The 24184-nt window shown below is 39.3% G+C and overlaps 1 protein-coding gene and 1 pseudogene across 4 annotated transcripts in view; one reads left to right on the top strand and one right to left on the bottom strand.

Moving 5' to 3' along the window:
• Positions 1-649, bottom strand: part of RLIM (ring finger protein, LIM domain interacting) — a 28499-nt gene extending 27850 nt beyond the window's left edge. For all 3 annotated transcript variants that reach the window (XM_079765950.1, XM_079765952.1, XM_079765951.1), the window contains exon 1: positions 465-649. The gene's annotated coding sequence lies outside the window, so the exon portion shown is untranslated. The remainder of the gene's footprint in view (positions 1-464) is intronic.
• LOC307095291 (Y-box-binding protein 1-like) lies at positions 282-23968 on the top strand (annotated as a pseudogene). The gene is made up of 3 exons: positions 282-496; positions 22857-23125; positions 23353-23968. The product of its transcript is annotated as a Y-box-binding protein 1-like (transcript).
• Positions 23969-24184: the final 216 nt, after the last annotated feature.

Raw genomic sequence — 24184 nt, 5'->3', positions numbered from 1 at the left:
TCCCAGCATCTGACTTACAGCAGCCAGATCCCCCCCCCCGCCCCTACTCCCAAACCCCAGCCCACCGAGTTAAAGGGGCGGAGAGAGGCAAAGAAAGTCTCCAAAGAACCAAGGAGAGAAAACCCTGAAAAGATTCTCACGCCTGAGGCCAAACTTGAAAATCCCCTCCCCCAAATTCTCAAGACTGCAGGGTCCCGGCTGCGGGTAGCGCGGCCACAGAAAAGAAGTATTTCCCCAGCACCATCCCCTTCGGAAAGCTGTCGACTATACACCCAACTAAAATGGCAGCGGCGACTACGCCACGGAGCCCCCCGCAGCAACCAACGCCTGGGGTCCGGAAGCGGCGCCTAGCCTCCTCCACCAAGGCCACTCAGGCCATTTTGAGAAAAAGCGGCAGCCGCAACTCCGCTGTCTTCCTCTCGCTCTCCATCCATTTCTCAGAGGACCCCCAAAGCTTCACTTACTCGGTTTTAGTTGTTGGAATCCGAGTTGGTTGGTAAGGCCGCCGCCGCTGAGGCTCCTGCGCGCCTCTCTTTTCGCCGCTCTCAGACCCGCCTCCGATGAGTCGCTGGTTGAGACCCGCCTCTAGCCCAGCGCCCGCTCGGAAACGTTGCTCAGGCAGCCATTATCTCCCCCATTGTTACCAAGCAGCGACAGGAAACGACTGCCCACAACAGGAAGTGATGATGCCTTATCCAGGGCCTCAACCTCCCCCCCCCGCCCCTCAGCCTATTAGCCAATCCCAGGCGATTCCTCGAAAAGGCTTGGCGGGAGGAGGGAGGACCGCCGACAAGACTACGCGGCAAGGCGGGCTCTGGCCTGGAAAAGGAAAGCTGCTTGTGAAGCCCACAGTGTGACAAGCCCCACCTTCCTCCGCCATTTTGAATTGTGGCGAGAAATTAGCGTTCTGAGAATTGTGGGAACCTTTGCTTTCCCATTTTGAAAACTGAAGCACGTCACCTTCTAATGGCTTAAAGCCGTTTTTTCAGAGAGCTAAAAATGTGATATTAGTTTAACTTGAGGTCGCTTCACACAATTAATCCAAACTAGTTCATACACCATCCTACCTTTTATTCAATGTATATATTTATTAAGCGCCTACTGTATGTTAAACACTGTTGTACATGTTGGGAATACAGCGGAAATAAAAACAGACCAAAATACGAGTTCTCATAGACAGAGAGAGAATAAAACTGAGAGAGAGGGGTGAGAAAGAGCTACGAATTGCAATTTCAAAAAAAGAGTGGTCAGAGATGGGATCTCAGATGGTAACTCCTGAACTACTTGAAAAGGGGCGGTGATTGTAAACGGGTGGGAAAATCTGATAACGTTGGAATTTGTGAAGGGCAGTTAAGGAAGGTCTTCTTAGGAGGTAATGCCTATAGGAAACTCCAGAATAAGCCACACAGAATCTAACTCCCAGTTTCACAGTTAAAGAAAAACAACATTACCCAAGTTTTTAGAATGTTTCCATGTTTCTTTCCCCATTTTTCTGTGTTTGTTTTTTTTTTCAAGTAGCACTCCAGCTATATTGGCTTTTTTTTTCCGATTTTTTTTCGACAAACCCAACCTCTTCCCACCTATACCATTTTACATAGGCTGGAATATTTTTCTTCTTATCTTTCCTCTCATCATACAAGCCTCTTCTCAATTGTGGTTTTCCCAGAGAAGACGTCCCTAACCACCCTATTTAACATATCAATTTCTCCATCTCCTTACCTGCTTAATTTTCTTTAAAGCACTTAATCTTAAAATGTATTATTTTTGTACCTCAACTCTTAAGAGCAGTGAACCTCTTTTTGTTGTTGTTCACTGTCACATCCCCAGTCAGCTCATAGTAGGCCCTCACATAATTTTTGAGAGAACGCTTCCTCAGCATGAAGGCCATTTTATCAGCCTGGGATATAAGTATTTTACTCCAAGCAGTTCCCCAATATCCCTCATAAGCTCCTCCTCCACCAGCTTTCCAGCAGGCTTGATCTTGTCATTTTAGACAGTATGAGAATATGATTTAAGTGCTGTGTGTCTACTCAGTTTTTGTCTTATATTACATAATCACATACTAGAACTTTTACCTAGAATGTGTAAAAGGAATTCTTCAGTATCTTGCAATGTTATTAAGCCTGATATTAAGCTTATGGTAATAACATTACCAACTCCTTAACACATTCTTAAGGCAAACATGGCTTACCATAAAATATCATAAAAGAAGTAGAAGAAAATGTAAGCGAATATGTGTATAACCTTGAGGACGTAGAACTTTCTAAATATGACACAAAATCCATAAGTGGAAATACTATTAAATATGACTTCATAAATAAAAGTAAAGCTTCTGAATGTCAAAATGTAAGGTTAGTAAAGTTAAGAGACAAATAGTAAACTGGAAAAAAAATTTCAACATGACATATGACAGGTATGGAGTAATACTAGTTTATGATAAAATTAAAAGACAACATAATTGACAAAAAATGCTAAATGTGTGATAAACATATCTGGCTAATATCACTAGTGCCTAAAGAGCTATTATAAATTGATTAAAAAATAAATACCACAATTTAAAAATGTGAGAAGGACATGGATAGGCAATTCAAATGTTCAACCTCACTAGTAATCAGAAATAAAAATTAAAATAGGATTTCTCTTTTTGTCCCTCAGAATATCAAAGAATAAAATTCTGATAATATTGTTGATGAAAAGTCTATGAAATGGGCACACTTGTATGCTGCTGTTACAAATTGATATAATATTTTTGAGGCAATTTGTCAATATGTGTCAAAAGCCTCAAATATCCATACTGTTTGACCAACAAGACACATACAGAAATGTATTTTAAGGAAAAGAAGTAGACAAAGATGTATGTAATGTTAATCATTGAAATAACAGTCCTAGCCAGTTTGGCTCTGTGGATAAAGCATCAGTCCATGGACTGAAGGGTCCCAAATTGGATTCTGGTCAAGAACATGTACCTCATTGCAGGCTCAGTCCCTGGCCCTGGTTGTGGTGCATGCTGGAGGCAACCAATAGGGGGGGGTGACGTCCCTCAGCCCAGCCTGCTCCCTAAGCCAGCAGTCAGACATCCCTCTTGCAGTCCGGGGCTCTTGCAGTCCGGGACCCCTTGCTCCTTACTGACTGCCTGCAGAGGAGGTGGGAGAGGCTCCCACCACTGCCGCTGCACTCGCCAGCCATGAGCCCGGCTTCTGGCTGAGCGGTGCTCCCCCTGTGAGAGTGCACTGACCACCAGGGGGCAGATCCTGCGTTGAGCATCTGCCCCCCACCCACCATGGTCAGTGCCTGCCATAGCAACTGGTTGTTCCACCGTTCGGTCAATTTGCATATTACACTTTTATTATATGGGATGAAAACAAGCAATGTATGAAATTACATGCATGTAAGCAATGGACGCAGACAACAGGGGGTGAGGGTGAGGGAAGAATTGGGGGATGGGGGGACAATGTGGGGATAAGGACACATTTGTAATACCTTAATCAATGATGGGGAAATTTTTTAAAAATGAAAAAATAAATTACATGCATGTATTTTTATATTAAAACTAGAGACCTGGTGCATGAAAATTCATGCACTCAGGGGGATCCCTGAGCCCCGCCTGCACCCTCTTGCAGTCTGGGACCCCTCAGGGGATGTAGACCTGCTGGCTTAGGCCCGCTCCCCGTGGGATTGGACCAAAGCTGGCAGTCAGACATCCCTCTGGCAACCCAAGAGCCCTAGGGGGATGTCCAACTAACAGCTTAGGCCCACTCCACATGGAGAACGGGCATAAGCTGTTAGTTGGACATCCTTAGCACTGCCACAGAGGTGGGAGAGGCTCCTGCCACCACTGCTGCGCTGGCCAGCCATGAGCCGGCTTCTGGCTGAGCGGTGCTCCCCCTGTGGAAGCATTCCAGATCGTTCTGCTGTTAGGGTCAATTTGCATATTACCCTTTTATTATATAGGATATGTTGTAAATATGCATAAAAAGTCTAGATGAATATATAGGCAAATAAAATGTGAAGGAATTATTAGGCTTTTTAATGTTCTTCTTTAACTCTTTCTGTATTGTTTTGAATATTTTACAATGTGCATGCACTACTTGGTATTAGGAGGAGGGGTCATTTTCATTTTGAAAGAAAAGTCTATCTGAATCTGAAAAGAAAAGAGAGCATCTCCCCATCCTCTTATTTCTTCAATGCTTCATTCAAGTATACCCTTCTCTCCTTCCATCCTCCCTCTCTCCCTTCTCCCTCTTTCTTTCATTGGAATTTACCTTGTCTATTTTGTAGTTTATGTTATTCATTGATTATAGTATTTGTTTATAATCTGTTAGTTCCCACTGGCCCACCCCCAGACTTAATTTCCTTGGGAATTGAAGCTTTGTACCCTCATTCACTGCCATATATTCTGACCCTAAAATATGTAATAGATAATATATTTTTAAAGAATCAATGAATTAGCTTGTAGTTCACATTAGATATTTTGGATCTTATCCTAAGAATAACGACAAGTTTTTAAAGAGCCTTTAAAAAGAGATCATTTAAAAATGATTCAATAAAGGTGTTTTTTAAAAATCTTTATGATTGATATATGCTTGAGACTGCATTTTCTTTAGAGTAGATATGCTTACTGTTTTAAGATTCCAAACTCCTTTATCTTTATGAAATGAAACTGGTTTTGTTTCAAAATGACACCTACAATATGTATATTTATTTAGTTTAGAAACTACTTCTAATGTCTAAGTAGCTTTTTAAAATCTTTTGAATAAGTATCACTGGCTCAAATCAATTTAGTTGGAAAACAAATGTCTGTCTCTTAGTGCTTCCATTTTGTCTCAGTTAGATTCTTTAGGAGTTCACAATAATATTCAAGATATAAATGAATCATAAATGTTTTCTTCGGTTTCCCTGAGGAAGGGGATAAGAGGATGGGAAAAGACAAGTGAAAGGTAATCAGTAATTCATTTTATTCAGTTAAGTCATTCATTCAACAATATGTATTGTGTGCTATGGCACTGTGGTAGACCTTGGGGCTGTAAATATAAAAGATATAGTCTCTGTCTTGAGGAAGTTCACAATTCAGAAAAAGAGAGGTATCCTAGAAGGATATAGTTCATCTACAGTCAATTTGTAAAGATATGTGGAACCCAAAGCTGATGTGTTGGTTCTACTGTAGGGGCCCAGGCAACACTTTTAAGGAAGTCACCCACAAGCTTGTATTTATAGAATGTCAGAGGTTTTAAAAATAAGTGAAAGATTAGAGAGTGAAGCACATAGTGTAAGAGTAAAACCCTTCTATTCCTTACCATATTTAGAAAACTTAAAAAAAAACCAACATCATATATTCACCGTAGACTGGTAGAAAAGATTACAAATGCTTTCATTACTCACACCCCAATGCCATATTTGTATTTGCATTGTTATTGAAAACCTAGTTGCTCTAGAACTCAGTTTATCTCTTTGAAAAATATATATAGTGATATCTATTGTTCATCCCACAAATGACTTGTAAGTTAATTAATGTGGTTGTTCTCCAGTAACATATACTCTAGAAATAGAAAGTATTATTGAAAATATTTAAATATAGCAGAAATAAAATATGTATTTATGTCTAGTTAATTAAATGACTAGTAGGGGAACTCAGTATATTTACTGTCATGCCTTTTTTCTAGCGATTATAGCAACAATGAAAGGTGTCTCTTTACATTATATGATTTCTGGGAATATAAAAATAACCTGTCTAGTGAAGTAATGTTAAGCACCTTATGTTTCAAAACATGAATGTTTTAGATGCTCTAGTTAGAAAGCAAAGGACAATTTTCCAACTCATGCCAAACAACTAGAAAGTAATCTTCCTGTAACAACTTGAGTGTACTATTGCAGGGAGAAGAGGCTTTTCAATTTAGAGAAGCCTTATCATATCTCCAATTAGTAATCTATTTATTTAATTATTTAACCTGTGAAAATAAAATGTTGACTATGCACTGTCCCTGGCATCAAACAACTATGTAACAAGTTTCTCTTTGGAGACAGAATGACTCTGTCCCTGCTTTTTATCTCCATCCTCCTCAGTCACCTTAAAAACCTCAAGCCCATCTGGTCCTATACCCACCTAAATTTTCATTTCCATACAGGTCAGCTATAAATCCACTTCCATCTCCACCTGCACTGTTTTGTACCCTCTCAACATTTTCTGAACTCTTTGGACCTTGCATTCAAACCTAACACACTCCCCGGCTTCCCTAGTCTCTTCATAGAAAGGTCTCTCCTCAGCACCCTGACTGAAAAGTTCCAGCTTCCAAAAGACCTCCATTCCCCCAAAACTCACTGAGAAAATAAACAAACAAAAAACCCAAGTGCAGACTTTTTTTCCTCGAAAAGTTTTCATATCTCAAACTCAGATGAGGAGATGGGTGAGGCCTTTAAATAAAGTGCAGACGCCTAGGCCTCATCCTAGGATTCTGATTCAGACATTTTAAGAACTTAGGAATCTACATTTTAAATAAACTCTCCAGAAGGTTCAGATGCAGGTTATCTGTAGAGAAGTGTTTGAAAGATGGACTTTAGTAAAAACAATAATAGTTACCCTTCTATGTGTCTCTACTATGTGTCAAGAACATTATGTACATTATATCATTTAACTCTCATTAAAAAAAAACATTGAAAAATGTTATGAGCATTTTATAGTTGAGGAAAATGAAACTCAAAGCAGCAAAACCAAAATATACATGAGATCACACAACTAGGAATTAATGGAGATAGGTTTGTATTATAAGCGCATGCTGCTCCTAACAACCCAGATCTCCTAGCTCCTAAACCAGGGCTTAAGTAAATAATACATGAAAATAATATTTTCTTAAAGATGATTAAAAAATAGAAAGCCCAGCTTAGCTGGAAATTTTATTCATTAGATGTTCTGTATATCTTACAATACTAAAGATCTTGAATGGGCATGGTCTTTTCAAATACATTCTCTCGTTCACTCGCTCTCGCACTAGATTAATTCCTGTTGTTTTTTTTGTTTGTTTGTTTTTTTTTGTTTTTTTTTTCCTTTTTGGCAAGACAAAAAGTACTTGGAAATACCTAGGGGAAAAATGCAATCTCTGACTTCAGGAAAGCCTGGGCAGTGCTTATCTGCTTCTAAGAACTCAAGATGATCTAGCTGTGATAAAATGCCTATCAGTCTTCCATAGCTCTATATGTCAAGGAGAAATAGAATTCTGTTTTAAAGTATGCCTTACTAACTACATATAGAAGTAGAAAATAAAATTAATATTTATTGGGGGCTTAAAATGTTGTGCTTATGTAGGCAGCACATATACTAAAATGTGCCAGGCTCTGTATTACCACTAAACAGTCCTCTTATTTCAGGCTCACAAGAAGCATGTGACGTAGGTATTAGTATACCCATATTAAAGTTGGGAAAATTAAAATTTAAAGTAACTCTATCAAGCAATACAGCTAGTAAGTGAAGGAGCCTTGGATATATACTGAGTCTGTTACTTTAGAGTCCAGGTCAGGTGCTTAATCCCTCAATTAAACCTATACAACAAGCATGTCAAACACGTGGCTCGCGGGCCACATGTGGCCCACAACTAATATTTTTGCGGCCCAGGGATTATAACAGTATGTAAGAAACGTTTTAATAAAAATTTCATAACTTAATTTTTACAATATCTGTTATACATAATTATTAACAATGAACTACAACATTCGCTAATGACTGATTACTATAATCATGTTGTATTCATTTCCCTTACTCACCTTATGCACAGGCACACCATTTCTCTCCACTAATATTAGCAGTGAATATTTTAGCAGCCGATGGCCACGTCATTAGTCTTGTACTGACTTGCTTGGTGTGTGCAACAGGAAATATTTTGCTTTCGGAGAACAAGGAAAATAAGTTTATTTGCATTATGCTTATTAATTTGTGCAGTTATTCAGTGTCTAGTACTAGTAGGTTAATGTTCAAGAAAAAATATTAATTTTTATTAAAATGTTCTATTATTTTGTTATGATTACTCATTTATTTCAGCCCTTTGTATTCAGCATGTCTCTATCAAAATAAACCTATGTTTCTATGAAAATTGAAGCTTTTGGTTTTTTTGTGGCCCACATAAACTTAAACCTTGTTTCTTTGGCCCATGTTAGCCTTTGAGTTTGGCATGCTTGCTATACAAACTAACCTTTCAGACAAATAGTACCCTTTAGACAGAAAAATAACTGCAAGTGGGTTATTAAAGAGACAACTCCACATGATTCAGAATAGGGAGTGGAAGAGAGTATTTTTTTATGACATACATCTTTACATTTTTTATTTTTCACTTTTTTATTGTTTAAGGTATTACATGTGTCCATATCCCCCATTGCCCCCCACCCTACTCCCATACATGCCCTCACCCCTCCGCTGTCTCTGTCCATTAGTTATGCTTATATGCATGCATATAAGTCTTTTGGTTGATCTCTCCCCCTTATCCCAACTCTCGCCTACCATCCCTCTGAGGTTTGAGCATCTGATAAATGTTTCTCTGTCTCTGGATCTGTTTTTGTTCATCAGTTTATGTAAGGGAGTATTTTTATTTGGATGCTTTTGCTTTCTCCATGGAGCACAGGGCTAGCAGATTCATCCATTTCTCACACATGAAGGACCCACTACCCTTATAGCCATTTCACATTGAGTGGTAGCTGACCTGCACTAGTTTGAACTCTAAGCAAAGAGAAGCAAATACCTCGTTCTCTTTTTTACTCAGTGCACTATCTTCTCCATCATGGTCTCTCAGCTACTCCCATACTGGAAAACACACTTGCACTTTTGAAGGAGCGCCTATTATGTGAATCTGCCTACAAACCCTCATTATTGACAAGGATTCTAGATGCCAGAGTCTTGGGGTTTTTTGTTCTGTTTTGAAGTAAATCTTCTACAAAAATGATACACAGTGACAAAAATATCATAATACTAAGACACAACTAGATTTCTTACCTTCTTCTTTGACTCAGAATTTGATTCAGCAAGAAGCCTAAAGCCATCAATAGAATATCAGACAGGCAGCAGTGTAGCTGGACTGGTCAATTTCCATTAGTTAAAATTATGCAGTTTGACTGACTTTTAAATAAATAAGGTCAAAGCCAACACAAGATAAGGTGAGGAATCTAAGTGACACAAATGTAGTTAGTATTAATTAGGTCTTACCCTGAGCAGAGTTGCCAGAGAGACAACGTTTATTTTGGTTGTCCCTTCAGAATTTCTGCCCCAACTAAATTTCCAAGCATCTACCTCAGGAATCTCACTATCAGTATTTAGCCAACTCTAGTTAATTTCTAACCATATTCAAAAGTTTTGTTATATCCCCTTGCTGTCAGTAATTTTTCCCTTTAAATTGACTCACCTTTTAAAATATAAATATGACTTGGAAAACTACAGGACTTGAAAAAAGAGATAGAGGAAGATATAAACCAATGGAAGAATATACTGTGTTCATGGATTGGTAGAATCAACATCATTTAAATGTCGATACTACCCAAAGCAATCTATAGATTCAATGCACTCCCCATTAAACTACCAACGACATATTTCACAGACCTAGAACAAACTCTCCAAAAATTTATATGGAATTAAAAAAGACCCCAAATAGCCACAGCAATCCTGAGAAAGAAGAATAAAGTTGGAGGGATCACAATACCACATATCAAGCTATATTACAAAGCCACAGTTCTCAAAACTGCTTGGTACTGGCACAAGAACAGACATATAGACCAATGGAACAGAACAGAGAACCCAGAAATTGACCCAACTCATTATGCTCCATTGACAAAGGAGGTAAGAGCACACAAGGTAGTCAAGACAGTCTCTTCAATAAATGGTGTTGGGAAAATTGGACAGATACATGCAAAAAATGAAACTAGACCACCAACTTACACCATACACAAAAATAAACTCAAAATGGATAAAGGACTTAAATGTAAGATGGGAAACCATAAAAATCTTGAAGAATCCATAGGCAGCAAAATACTAGACATATATCGTAGCAATATCTTTACCAATAGAGCTCCTAGGACAATGGAACCTAAGAATATAAACAAATGGGACTACATCAAAATAAAAAGCTTCTGCACAGCAAAATCCATCAAAAAAGAACAAGAAAGCCTACTGCATGGGAGAACATATTTGCCAAAATTATATCCAACAAGGGATTAATCTCCAAAATTGATAGGGAACTCATACATCTTAACAAAAAGAAGATAATCCAATCAAGAACTGGGCAAAGGACCTAAATAGACACTTCTTAAAAGCTGACATACAGAAGGCCAAGAGACATGAAAACATGCTCAAAGTCACTCATCATTAGAGACATGCAAATCAAAATGACAATGAGGTACCATCTCACATCTGTCAGAATGGCTATTATCAACAAATCAACAAACAAGTGCTGGAGATGATGTGAAGAAAAAGGAACCCTCATGCACTGCTGGTGGGAATGCAGACTGGTGAAGCCACTGTGGAGAACAGTATGGAGATTCCTCAAAAAATTAAAAAAAGGAACTCCCATTTGACCCAGTAATCCCACTTCTAGGAATAAATCCTAAGAAATCAGAAACACCAATCAGAAAGGATATATGCACCCCTTACAATAGTTAAGTTTTGGAAACAGGCTAAGTGCCCATCAGCAGATGAGTGGATTAGAAAACTGTGGTACATCTACACAATGGAATACTACGCTGCTATAAAAAAGAAGGTACTCTTACCATTTGCAACAGCATGGATGGAACTGGAGAGCATTATGCTAAGTGAAATAAGCCAGTCAGAGAAAGATGAGTATCACATGATCTCACTCTTTTTTGGAATATTATGAACAACATAAACTGATGAACAAAAATAGACTAAGAGACATAGAAGATTGAACAGATCGTCCAACCTCAGAAGGAAGGCAGGGGAGTGGGGGGTAAGAGATCAATCAAAGGACTTGTAAGCATGCATATAAGCATAACCCATGGACACAGACAGTAGGTGGGTGAGGGCATGTGCTGGGGGGTGGGAGTGGCCAGGGAGAATTCAATGGGGGAAAAAGGAGACATATGTAATACTTTAAACAATAAATAATTTTTTTGAATTTATTTTTATTTTTTTATTGTTTAAAGTATTACATGTAGTAGTACATATATTTCCTTTTTTCCCCCAATTATCTTCCCCCAGCCTCCCCTACCCCATCGTGTGTCCTCATCTCACCCCCACCCCCAGTGTCTTTGTCCATTGGTTGTGCTTATATGCATGCATACAAGTACTTTGGTTGATCTCTTTCCCCCCCTCCCCAACACTCCCCATCGTTCCAACTGTAATTTGACAGTATGTTCAGTGCTTTACTGTCTCTGTATCTATCTTTTGGTTCATCAGGTTATAATGGTTTTTATTTTCCATAAATAAGTGAGATCATGTGGTATTTTTCTTCATTGCCTGGCTTATTTCACTTAACATAATGCTCTCCAGGTCCATCCATGCTGCTTCAAATGGTAAGAATTCCTTCTTTTTTATAGCAGCGTAGTATTCCATTGTGTAGATATACCACAGTTTTCTAATCCACTCATCTGCTGATGGGCACCTAGGCTGTTTCCAAAACTTAGCTATCGTGAATTGTGCTGCTATCAACATAGGGGTGCATATATCCTTTCTGATTGGTGTTTCTAGTTTCTTGGTATATATTCCTAGAAGTGAGATTACTGGGTCAAATGGGAGTTCCATTTTTAGTTTTTTGAGGAAACTCCATACTGTTCTCCACAGTGGCTGCACCAATCTGCATTCCCACCAGCAGTACATGAGGATTCCTTTTTCTCGGCATCCTCAACAGCACTTGTCTTTTGTTGATTTGTTGATGATTGCCATTCTGACAGGTGTGAGATAGTATGCATTGGCGTTTTGATTTGCATCTCTCGGATAATTAGTGACTTTGAGCATGTTTTCATATGTCTCTTGGTCTTCCTTCTCTCTTCTTTTGAAAAGATTCTATTTAGGTCCGTTGCCCATTTTTTTATTGGATAATTTATCTTCCTTTTATTAAGTTGTATAAGTTCCCTGTAGATGTTGGACATTAAACCTTTATCAGTGATAACATTTGCAAATATGTTCTCCCATACAGTGGGCATTCTTGTTTTGTTGATGGTTTATTTTGCTGTATAAAAGCTTTTTATTTTGATGTAGTCCCATTTGTGTATTTTCTCTTTACTTTCATTGCCCTAGGAGTGGTATCGGTGAAGAAATTGCTTTGGCATATGTCTGAGATTTCTCTGCCTGTGGATTCCTCTAGTATTTTTATGGTTTCCTGTCTTATGTTTAAGTCCCTGATGCATTTTGAGTTTATTTTTGTGTATGGTGTAAGTTGGTGATCTAGTTTCATTTTTTTGCATGTATCTGTCGAATTTTCCCAACACCATTTATTGAAGAGACTGTCTTGACTCCATTGTATGTTCATGCCTCCTTTGTCAAATATTAATTGAGCATAGTGGTTTGGGTCGATATCTGGGTTCTCTATTCTATTCCATTGGTCTATATGTCTGTTCTTGTGCCAGTACCAGACTGTTTTGAGAATAGTGGATTTGTAATACAGCTTGAAATCTAGTATTGAAATCCAACCTACTTTGTTGTTCTTTCTCAGGATTGCTGAGACTATTCAGTCTTTTTTTTATTACAGATGAATTTTTAGAGAGTTCTTTCTAGGTCTGTGAAATATGCCATTGGTATTTTAATGGGGAGTGCATGGGATCTATAGATTGCTTTGGGTAGTATGGACATTTTAATGATGTTCTGTAAGTTCACTATTGGTGTATAGAAATGCCGTAGATTTCTTGGCATTAATTTGGTATCTGGCTACGTTGCCAAATTCATTTATTAAATCTAATAGTTTTGGATGGAGTCTTTAGGGTTTTTTATGTACAACATCGTGTCATCTGCGAATAAGGACAGTTTTACTTCTTCTTTTCCAATTTGGATGCCTTTTATTTCTTCTTCTTGTCTGATAGCAATGGCTAGTACTTCCAGTACTATGTCAAACAGGAGTGGTGAGAGTGGGCATCCCTGTCCTGTTCCTATTCTTAGGGGAAATGGTTTTAGTTTTTGTCCATTGAGTATGATGTTGACTGTGGGTTTGTCATATATGGCTTTTATTATGTTGAGGTATGATCCTTCTATTCCCACCTTGCTGAGAGTTTTTATCAAAAATGGGTGTTGGATTTTGTCGAGTGTTTTTTCTGCATCAATTGATATGACTATGTGGTTCTTATCTCTCAATTTGTTTATGTGATGTATCACGTTTATTGATTTGCTGATATTGTACCATCCTTGCATTCCTGGGATAAATCCTACTTGGTCATGGTGTATGATCTTTCTGATGTACTGCTGGATCCGATTTGCTAGAATTTTGTTGAGTATTTTGGCATTTATATTCATAAGGGTTATTGGCCTGTAATTCTCTTTCATTGTGTTGTCTTTATCTGGTTTTGCTATTAGGGTGATGCTGGCTTCATAGAAGTAGTTTGGAAGTGTTCCTTCCTCTTGAATTTTTTGGAATAGTCTGAGAAGGATAGGTGTTACTTCTTCCTTGAATGTTTGGTAAAACTCCCCTGTGAAGCCGTCTGGCCCCGGGCTTTTGTTCGCTGGCGGCTTTTTTATGACTGCTTCAATTTCTTCCATAGTCATTGGCCTATTGAGCTGTTTAGATTCTTCCTGATTGAGTTTTGGAAGGTTGTATTTTTCTAGGAATATGTCCAGTTTGTTGGAATAGAATTGTCCATAAAAATCCTTTGTATATGGGTGGGGTCTGATGTTATTTCTCCTCTTTCATTTCTGATTTTGTTTATTTGGGTCCTCTCTCTTTGCTTCTTGGTGAGCCTGGCTAGAGGTTCATAAATCTTGTTTATCCTTTCAAAGAAACAGCTCTTGGTTTTGTTGATCTTTGGTATTGTTTTTTTGGTCTCTATGTCGTTTATCTCCGCTCTGATCTTTATTATTTCCTTCCTTCTGCTTACACTGGGCTTTTTTTGTTGCTCTCTTTCTAACTCTTTGAGTTGTAGGGTTAGGTAATTTATTACCATTGTTTCTTGTTTTTTGCAGTAGGCTTGTAGAGCTATGAACTTCCCTCTAAAGACTGCTTTCACTGTGTCCCATAGATTTTGGATTGTTTTGTTTTCATTGTCATTTGTTGCCATGATGATTTTTATTTCTTCTTTGATCTCTCTGGTAACCCAGTCATTGTTTAATAGCATGCTGTTTGGTCTACATGTGTTTTTGGATTTTTTTTATTGTAGTTGATTTCCAGTTTTATGCCACTGTGATCTGAGAAGATGCTTGATATTATTTCTATCTTCTTGAATTTGAAGAGACTTTGCCTGTGACCCAATATATGGTCTCTCTTTGAAAATGACCCATGTGCACTTGAGAAGAATGTATATTCTGTGGCTTTGAGGTGAAATGTTTTGAAGATGTCAATTAATTCCATGTGGTCTATTGAGTCATTTAGGATTGATGTTTCTTTGCTGATTTTTTGTTTAGAGGATTTGTCCAATGATGATAGTGTGGTATCAAAGTCCCCTGCTATGATTGTATTGCTGTCAATCTCTCCCGTGATATCCTCCAGAAGTTTTTTGATTTTTTTTAATGTACTTGGGTGTTCCTGTATTGGGTGCGTATATATTTACCAGTTATTTCTTCTTGTTGGATGGCTCCCTTTAGTATTATGAAGTGGCCTTCCTTATCTCTTGTTATGTCCTTCACTTTGAGATCTAATTTGTCAGATATAAATACTGCTACCCCAGCTTTTTTTTTCATTTCCATTTTCCTGAAAAACCCTTTTCCATCCCTTCACCCTCAGTCTGTGTGCGTCTTTTTTTTCTGTGGTGAGTTTCTTGTAGACAGCAGATATATGGGTCATGTTTTCTTATCCAATCCGTTACCCTATGTCTTTTGATTGGAGCATTTAATCCATTTACATTTAAAGTTATTATTGATAGGTACTTGTTTGTCACCATTTTTATTCTTTACCCCTTTGTTCCTTCTTCACTTCCTCTTTCTTTCTTTCTTTCTTTCTTTCTTTCTTTCTTTCTTTCTTTCTTTCTTGCAGCAGACCGTTTAGCATTTCTTGCATTGCTGGTTTGGTGGTAATAAACTCCCTTAGTCCTTTTTTGTCTGTGAAGCTCCTGATTTCACCCTCAATTTTGATTGATAGCCTTGCTGGGAACAGTATTTTTGGATTCAGACCCTTCCTTTGCATGACTTTGTATATTTCATTTCATTCCCTTCTGGCCTGATGTGTTTCTGTTGAGAAATAGGTTCCTAGTCTGATAGGGGATCCTTTGTAGGTAACTTTCTGTCTCTCTCTGGCCATTTTTAAGATTATTACTTTATCGTTGGTGTTTGCCAATTTAATTATAATGTGCCTTGGTGTTGGTCTTTTGGGGTTCATTTTGTTTGGGACTCTGTGAGCTTCTTGGATTTTTGTGGGTTTTTTCTTCCCTATATCAGGGAAGTTTTCTGTCATTTCTTCAAACCGGTTTTCTATTTCTTACCCAGTTTCCTCTCCTTCTGTAACCCCTATTATGTGGATGTTGTTTTGTTTCGTGTTGTCCCAAAGTTCGTTTAGGCTCTCCTCACGCTTTTTAATTTTTTTTTGTAGAAGCTGCTCTACTTGGGTATTTTTTCCTACCTTGTCTTCTAGCTCACTGATGCAGTCCTCTGCTTCTTCTAGTCTACTCTTGATGCTTTCTATTGAGTTCTTTACAGCAGCGATGTCATTTTTCATTTCTTCTTGGTTCTTCTTCATTTCTTATTGGTTCTTACACATATTGTTGAATTTGTCTTCCATTATTTTCATCCATTTTATGACCATTTCTCTGAATTCTTTCTCTGACAGGTTGCTTGCCTCCATTTCGTTTACTTCTTTTTCTGGTAATGCCTGCTTTTCTTTTATATGTGGGCTGTTTCTTTGTCTCCCCATGGTCTCTCTTCTCCATGTGTCTGGTTATGTAGTTTTCTCTCTTCTTTCCATGAGGGAGTGTAGAAATTCTCTGAATCTGCATGCTTGCGCCAATTGGAGACCAGTGTTCTTGGGTTCACAGCTGTTCAGTGGGTGCTGTAGTTGTAGATCCCCCGGGGTTTTCAGGCTCCCGATAACATCCACTTTCCCCTTCAAGATGGTGTGGTGTCCGTGTCCAAGCCGGTCAATCCAGGAGGGAACCCAGCAGCTGTGGGGGCTGCCTGGTCAGGGGAGTCCCATGCAGCAGTCCCCCACAGTCTCCTGGAGTATAGCTGTCCCTCAACTCACCAGCAAACACTCCCCGTGCGACCACACACTCTACCTTTGTTTTCTCACTCACACACTATCTTGCAGTCTGCCTTCCTGTCGGCAGCCATCTTCTCTCTCTGACCAATAAATAATTTTAAAAATTATAAAATAAAATATAAATATGTTTATTAAAAAATTATTTTCCATCACTAGTATAAATGGAAAACCTGTATCATGCTATAAATGGAGGACAATGAGAAAAATCAATACATAATTGGTAAAATACATAATGTACATCTGAATATCACCTAAGATCATGCTGAATATACTTAACATGCTAATTAGCATACACCTTGTTTATGGATTGGTCTTCCTGGTCTTTAGCCCAATGCTGTCCAGAGATCACTGCATTACATTCATTTCTTTCCAAAATAAGCCAATTGTATAGTTTTTCCTCTTAGTGCTCAAGCCTCCTTGGTGGCCTATTCCAAAGTGACAATTAGTTCAAATTGAATAAGCTAACATCCAGTTTAGGAGAAAGGACTGAAAGATTGTGCCAGATAATACATACAGGTTTTAACTTTTGCTTTCTTGAGATAATTTGCTGTTTTTTTTCTTGAAACCAGTGATCTCCAAACATCTAAATCACTGATGCCAGAGCCTACCCTGGCAAGTCTGATTCACTAGGACTCAGGTGGGATCCAGATATCTGTATTTAAAAACAAACAAACACACCTCCCAAAATAATTGAATGCGCAACCTGTTTGAGAACTTTGGTATAACCAAAAGAGAGGTCTTTTGGGGGAGCCAAATCAGATTGTTGGAGAAGATATTTTCAGGTGGGAATACTTAATGGCATTTGTCAAATCACCCTGTAGGCAGTTACTACAGGCAAGGCTAATTCTGTAGATTTGAATACCTAAAGAAGAATTTAATTGGGAGCTAACATGGTTTGTTATTTTAAGAGAATTTCAGAGAGAGAGAGAGAGAGAGAGAGAGAGAGAGAGAGAGAGAGAGAGAGAATTTTGAAGAAGTAGTGCCACTTAGAAGAATGGGAAATAAAAAGCCCAAATTATACACAAATATTCCAATAAAGATGGAATAGTTGATAATGTGACACTTGCAAATCAATTGAATCATAAATTACTGAGACAAGGAGTTACCTTTGAACAAAATAGTACAAAAATAACATCCATATATATGAAGCTCCTACAATTAGTGAAAATGTACATTGGTCCAAACTTTTGAAGTAAAATTTGGCATTATAGCCCAAAAGCCTTAAAAATATGTGTGTTTTTTTCCTCTGACCAGATCCCTTCAGGACCCATTTTACTGTTTCTTCTCTTTCTTCTTCTTTTTTGAGTTAGTTTTGTTTAATTTTCAAATTTTTATTTTCTCTGTGTGTTCTTTAACTTAGTAATTCTACAATTAGGAATTTATCTTGAGGAAATAATTATATAAGTGCACAAAGCTTTATATATAAGACTACTCATCAAAACATTGTTGTTAATAACAATGCAAAATAGAAACAATCCAAATATGCAGAAATATAGTATTGGTTATATAACTTATAGTACAACTGTACAGTGAAATGTATTTCAGAAATTCAATGTGATTATGTCTGCCTATATTTATTGGTATTGAGAGATATTTATGATATGTTATAATATGAAAATCCTGGTGACAAATATAGTATGCTCCTTTTTTAAAATTTTATTTAGAGAGTAAGGAAGAGAGAGAGAGAGAGAGAGAGAGAGAGAGATTTATTGATTGCCCTGAACAGAAATAGAACACACCACTTTTTTAAAAATATATTTTATTGCTTTTTTACAGAGAGGAAGGGAGAGGGATAGAGAGTTAGACACATTGATGAGAGAGAAACATCGATCAGCTGCCTTCTGCACACCTCCTACTGTGGATGTTCCCGCAACCAAGGTACATACCCTTGACTGGAATCGAACCTGGGACCTTTCAGTTTGCAGGCCGACACTGAGCCAAACCGGTTAGGGCCGAACCCACCAGTTTTTGTTGTACAGGCCGATGCTCCAACCAACTGAGAGACACATTGGCCAGGGCTAGTAGGCACCTTTTAAAATATGTATAATAATATCTACAAAAACATCTGGCTATAGAGTCACCAAAATATTAATAGTGTTTATTTCTGGATGGTGGAATTAAAGGTAACTTTTGTTTTCCTATTTATATCTTATGTATTTGACACTTTAGAAAAACTTAAGTATATGCACTTTGTTGTGAATTAGGGTATTTGTTAATAAATTATGGCATAATTCAGGATGGAATATTATAGCACCATTAAATGGTTTATTTTAGTTTAATGACATGGAAAATATTTATGACATATTGTCAATCAAGAAAAATCAGTTTATTAGATGATATACATAATATGATTTTAATTTTGTTTTATGATTCTAATTATATTTTCAAGACATTTTTTGTAAGTATGGGTAAAACAAATCTGGAAAAGTATATATTTAAATATTAACATATATTTCTAAATACTGGCATTATGGATTATTATTCCCTGAAGTTTTTGCAAGAAACATGCATTAGTTTTGCACACAGAATAAAAATAAATAAATGTTATGGAAGAGAAAGAGACTTTTATCTCTACAGCAATCAATTTTTACCTTTCTGTGTATCACAAATTGTCCATTAGACTGTAAGTATTATGTGTGCAGAGATTAGGTGTTTTTTTAATTTTAAAAATATATTTTATTGATTTTGACTGGAATTGAACCTGGGACCCTTCAGTCTACAGACTGACGCTCTATCCACTGAGCCAAACTGATTAGGGTAAGTGTGTTTTTTTTAAATTGCCCTTGGTACTTATTTCCTGCCACATAGTATTCTGCATTCAATAAATGTTGACACTGCATTTGGGCATGTGCATGCATATATATATATATATATATATATATATATATATATATATATACCTATGTGAGTATGCATATTTAAATATACCAATCTCTTTTGTATCACTAGTGAGAAAAAAGTGAAAGGGAAGTTTTTGAAAAGTGCTATAGATCTACAGGTCTTTTGCCATTTTGGGGCTAGAAAAACACTTGCCAAGGCTAAGAGTACAAAGTTACCATTAAAGATTTGGGGGCTCATACCAGTCAAGTGTTAATTTTAGCCCAAGCAATTATTTTCTAGTACCATCTCTGTATGGGTGATATTGGGTCTAGCCCAAATATCCTAAGGTTCTAGTAATTAGCCTGTGTGGGAACCATGCCAGAGTCGCAGGACAGTCAAGGCAACTCAGAGCGTGAAAGACCTTGTTGATAATATGCCGGATGGCCAAGGCCACTCTGAACATGGGAATCTTAATCAGAATGTTCAAGGCTAAGATACCATAAATAGGTGCAAGGACAATTATGGTGTACTGTGCACGCGTGCCTTGCTGTAGCCAAAATGATAGACATAACTATTGGCAGGAGGCCTCTTTTATCCAAGTGGTATAATACGTTACTGACCAGCCAGTGTACTGCTGCTGCTGTGAGAGGAGTACAGGAAAGGCTGGGGAGGTTGGAGAAGCTGCAGAGGCAGAGAGCTCAGGTGCTGCTACTATGTGAGGTGGTGAATCTTGGGGCAGCATGCAGCTGCTCAGGTAATAACTTTGGGTACAGAAACTGATGTTGGTATTTGGTTTATCAGCTGGTGTGCGGCTACCTGTATGGGACATTGCTATGAAAGACTGTTTTGTCTGATGGCTTTATGGCCACTTGCTTCTATAATAAAGGCTTTCTTATATACATCCACAACTTCTCATGGTTTCTACATCTACCACCTGGCGTCCAAGAAGGTCCAGCCCCTGGCAGAGGGGCTCAGCCTCAACAGTTAGTGCAATGGGCAGGGTTTGAGATGGATCCTGCCCTGACAGCCTGTCTAGGCAGTTTATTGGAAATCTTCTCTAATAAAATGGTAATATGCAAATTAACCATCACTCCGCTACACAAGCCACGTCCACCAGCCAAGCCACGCCCACCAGCCAATCAGGGCGAGTATGCAAATTAACCCCAATCCAAGATGGCTACAGCCACAGAGAGCAAGGTTTCCCAGGTAACAGAGGAAGCCAAGCTTTCCATAGCCTTGCAGGCCTAAGCCTCCACTCAAGCTACAAAGTTTCAATTATAGAAGATAAACAAATTCAAACAAATGGTGGCAGAATGGAGCTTGAGAGAGCAGGCCAGGGTTGCCGGCGGCAACAGGGGAAGCAAAGCTTTCTGCACACCCTGGCAGGGCTCACCCGCTTAAGGCTACAAAGTTTCAATTGTAGAAGGTGAATTAACTGCCACAGAAATGGCTGCCGGAGCCCCAGGCTTGGCTCCGCTCCAGGCTACAAAGTTTCAATTGTAGAAGGAAAATAAATTCCAGATACCAGGGCCTCCCCTTGGGTTGCCAGGGGCCGTGGCCGGCCTGCAAACCACCACAGGCCCCTCGCTCAGGCCGCCCCACACCCCAAGGGAACCCCCACCCTTATCTGTGACACCCTTCAGGGCAAACCAGCTGGCCCCCACCCGTGCACCAGGCCTCTATCCTATCTAATAAAAGAGTAATATACAGATTGATCATCACTGCAACACACAATATAGCTGCCCCATGTGGTCAAAGATCCTGCTCCCATGTGGACACAAGATGGCCACCACAAGATGACCAGCAGGAGAGGGCAGTTGGGAGGCACCCGGCCTGCAAGGGAGGGCAGTTGTGAGGGACAAGGCTTGCAAGGGAGGGCAGTTGGAGGTGATCAACCCTGCAGGAGAGGGCAGGTAGGGGTGACCAGGCTGGCAGAGGAGGGAATTTGGGGGCAAACAGGCTGGCAGGGGAGCAGTTAAGCATCAACCAGGCTGGCAGCGGAGTGGTTAGGGGATGATCAGGCTGGCAGGCAGAAGTGGTTAGGGGCAATCAGGAAGGCAGGCAGGCAAGCAGTTGGGAGCCAGCAGTCCTGGATTGTGAGAGGGCAGTCGGACATCCCTCCAGGAGTCCCAGATTGGAGAGGGTACAGGCTGGGCTGAGGGACAACCCCCCGCTGTGCACGAATTTCGTGCACCGGGCTTCTAGTATTTAAATAAAAATATTTGCCACATACCACTGCAACTGGTAAAGAACTCTGTATGAACTAAAGAGACCTAAGTTTCTCTTGCATTCAACTATAGCACCCATGTCTCCTATATCCTCTAATCTCTGCCATTATTGCTCCTACCACTCATGCCATAATTTCCTGTCTGCAACTCCCAAGTACACCTGGAGTTAGAAACGACAGTGGCAAAGGGCATGAACTTTGGAATGGCATGATTCATGCCACAGGTGAAATTATGACTAGAACCTAAAAGACTATAAAGACAATCTTTCTGTATAATTACTAGTAGCTCTCCATTTATCAGCAGGATTGAGTTGGCTGACGTAGCTGACCCAGGTATTTCATCCTTGCACACCCCTTCTTGAACTGTGTGCACTTCTGTCAAGAAGGACATCCTTCCCAGTCAGTTATTGGTATCATTCCTAAGCAAGAAGAAGCATGATTAACTGTACACTTTCTGTTCAAGTAACGAGGTAGTCTCATCAAATAGTATTCTCCATTACTAGATCCATTTGGAAACCTCATCTTCTCCTCTAATTTGAAATATAGCACAATGATTTATTCATCTTCCCTAACCTTGAGCCCAATTTCAACCATCTCTAAGTGAGAAAGCACTACTGTATTTTTTAAAATTGTATTGGCATCCAGGGTCAAAAGATATGAGACTCATAGCTCCATTATTTGCAATGATTGGAATTTTAAATGTGCCACTACAAAATGTGGTATATTTATATATAATGGAATATTATTCAGCACTAAAAAGGAAGGAAATTCTGATGCACACTACAATATGTAAGAACTTTGAGGACATTATGCTAAGTAAACTAAGCCAATCATAAAAATACAAATACTGTATATGTTCAATTATGTGAGATATCTAGAGTAGTCAAACTTATAAAAACAATATAGGCCTGGCTGGTATGGCTCAGTGGCTGAGTGTGGACCCATAACCAAGAAGTCACTGGTTCAATTCCCTGTCAGGACACATGCCCAGGTTGAGGGTTGGTTCCCTGGTGGGGGTGTGCAGGAGGCAGCCAATCAATGTTTCTCTATCATCGAGGTTTCTATCTCTCTATCCCTCCCCCTTCCCCTCTCTTTAAAATAAGTTTTAAAAACATAGAATGGTAGTTTCCATGGGCTGAGGAGGGGAAATGGCAAGTTGCTGTTTAAAGGGTACAGACTTTCAGTTTTACAATATGAAAAAGTTCTGGAGATGGATGGTAGTGATGGTTGCACAACAATATAAATTTACTTAAATTTAATTGAACTATACACTTAAAATAGTTAAGATGGTAACTTGTATGTTATGTGAATTTTACCACAGTTAAAATTTAAAACAAAGAAGTAAGAGTTCGATTCGTAGCGGGAGCGGAAAGTGGACTCCAGAGAGCTCTGAGCAGCCCCATCGCAGTTACCACCCTCCTAGTTACCATTACACCCTGGAAGGAACTGTAGCTGCTGAAGCTGGCCCCAGTCACTATCTCCGCAATCTTGAGCAGCGAAGCCCATACCCAGCTGCTGCCCCCCAGAGCCTCCACCCTTGGTGCTGCAGACACCAAGTCCTGCACCACAGGCAGCCCAGGAGGTCTCACATTGGCGGAGCCTGCCAGTGGGGACAAGAAGGTCATTGCAACAAAGGTTTTTGGAACAGTAAAATGGTTCAGTGTAAGAAACGGATATGGTTTCATCAACAGGAATGAAATCAAGGAAGATGTATTTGTACACCAGTTTGCCATAAGGAAGAATAACCCCAGGAAGTACCTTGTCAGTGTAAGACCGTGGTCGGCAAACTGCGGCTCACAAGCCACATGCGGCTTTTTGGCCCCTTGAGTGTGGCTCTTCCACAAAATACCACGGCCGGGGTGAGTCTATTTTGAAGAAGTAGCATTAGAAGAAGTTTAAGTTTAAAAAATTTGGCTCTCAAAAGAAATTTCAATCATTGTACTGTTGATATTTGGCTCTGTTGACTAATGACTTTGCCGACCACTGGTGTAGGAGATGGAGAGACTGTGGAATTTCATGTTGTTGAAGGAGAAAAGGGTGCAGAGGCAGCAAATGTTACAGGCCTTAGTGGAGTTCCAGTGCAAGGCCGTAAATACGCAGCATACTGTAGCCATTATACTAGATGCTATCCACATCGCAGGGATCCTCCACGCAATTACCAGCAGGATTACCAGAAGAGAGTTGGGGAAAGAACGAAAAATCAGAGTGTGCTCCTGAAGGCCAGGCCCATCAGTGCCAGCCCTATGGCAGGCGAAGGTTCCCAACTTATTACATGCAGAGACCCTATGAGCCTCGACCACAGTATTCCAACACTCCTGTGCAGGGAGAAGTGATGGAGGGTGCTGACAACCAGGATGCAGGAGAACAAGGTAGACCAGTGAGACAGAATATGTATCGGAGCTATAGACAATGGTTCTGCAAGGGCTGTCCTCACCAAAGACAGCCTACAAGGATGACAATGAAGAAGATAAGGAAAATGAAGGAGACCGGACCCAAGGTCAGCAGCCACCTCAATATCTGTACCTCCCACAACTTCAATTATCAATGCAGAGGCCCAGAAAACCCTAAACCACAAGATGGCAAAGAGACAAAAGCACAAGGAGACTAAACCACAATTGGCAAAGAGACAATCCACCAGCTGAGAATTCATCCACTCCTGATTCTGAGCAGTGTGGGGCTGAATAAAAAATGCCAGCTTACCATCTCTACCATCACCTGGTTTAGTCATCCAACAAGAAGAAATGAATATGAAATTTCAGCAATAAGAAGTGAACAAAAGATAGGGGCTGAAGACCTAAGTGCTTGCTTTTTTTGCCCATTGACC

Source organism: Cnephaeus nilssonii (assembly GCF_951640355.1).
Source record: "Cnephaeus nilssonii genome assembly, chromosome: X".
Lineage (NCBI taxonomy): Eukaryota > Metazoa > Chordata > Mammalia > Chiroptera > Vespertilionidae > Cnephaeus > Cnephaeus nilssonii.
Note: the sequence above shows the minus strand (reverse complement) of the source record. Positions and strands in the feature narration are given on the sequence as shown.